The 1,054-nt window shown below is 41.5% G+C and overlaps 1 protein-coding gene across 1 annotated transcript in view; it reads right to left on the minus strand.

The window, feature by feature from the left end:
• LOC101861376 (ataxin-10) overlaps positions 1 to 1,054 on the minus strand; it is a gene marked incomplete at its 5' end in the record, with an annotated part of 14,830 nt that overhangs the window by 8,563 nt on the left and 5,213 nt on the right.

The following is a 1,054-nucleotide window of genomic DNA, read 5'->3' on the forward strand; positions in this document are numbered from 1 at the left end:
CCACACACACACGTACACCCCATGAAATATGAACCCCCAAAAAGAAAGAAAAAGAAACAATAAATAGCAAAACCCTACACCAGCCAGATCAGGACGTTAAGATCTAGATGGGATTCTTCAACTCTAAAACGAAATCAATTATTTCCCAAAATAACCTCAAATCAGCTGAACTTCATGGGTGCATCAGCATCATCTAGTCAGGAGCTCAGCTGTAAAAACATCGATATATCGGATTCTAAAATACTTTCCACTGACTGAACTGAAACCATCACTGACTGAACTGAAACCATCACAGACTGAACTCTAACCAAAGCGGACGTAGCGCTGAGGTTGGTAACGTACAAATCGATGAACGAGTTAGAAACAAAGAAAGAGAAGTACTACACGCTGTGTGATGACTTTTTAAGAACAATTTTCACGCTCTACGAGACAAAGAGCGATCGTTTCGATTGGGGTCGGGAAGAGCGTGTCTGCAACTTTACTCTTGATGTTAAGCCTGCTCTACTCTAGCGTTGACCAGATGACAAGGACATGTACTTACTTGAGGGAGGCATTGCGCTGCCAAGAGCGAAATGCTCGGAGCTAAAGGGACTTAAAAACAACAACAACTCTTGATGCTTGCGAGAGACTAGTACTGAGCACAGGTTATCACTACCTTAGAATTACAAAGTTCTGTCTGACATTTCAATTTTTAGGCTGTTTTGCGTCACTAATACCATGAGGGTCAGACACTAAATCATGCCTATCTGCACTATCAAAATCGTAAGATTATTCGTAGTAGTTATCAAGATATTCAAATAACTGCATTCGAAGAATCTTGGCATATTGTGAAACTCAAAATGTTTAATGTCAAATTTCTCAAAACTAGGTACTGAGCAGATAGACCTTTATAACTCTAGGGTAGCGATATGTTTTCGGCCCTCATCAACGTAATTTTGATCCATCAGTAGCTACTTCGATCCTGCCCGTCAAGGTCAACCGGGGCTCAGTGGGAAACTGCACCCCAGCTGATAGACAGAGATGCTCGGTTTGTGTTTTTCTTAAAAGTACCCCC

This window comes from Aplysia californica, unplaced genomic scaffold (genome assembly GCF_000002075.1).
Source record: "Aplysia californica isolate F4 #8 unplaced genomic scaffold, AplCal3.0 scaffold00407, whole genome shotgun sequence".
Taxonomy (NCBI): Eukaryota; Metazoa; Mollusca; class Gastropoda; order Aplysiida; family Aplysiidae; genus Aplysia; species Aplysia californica.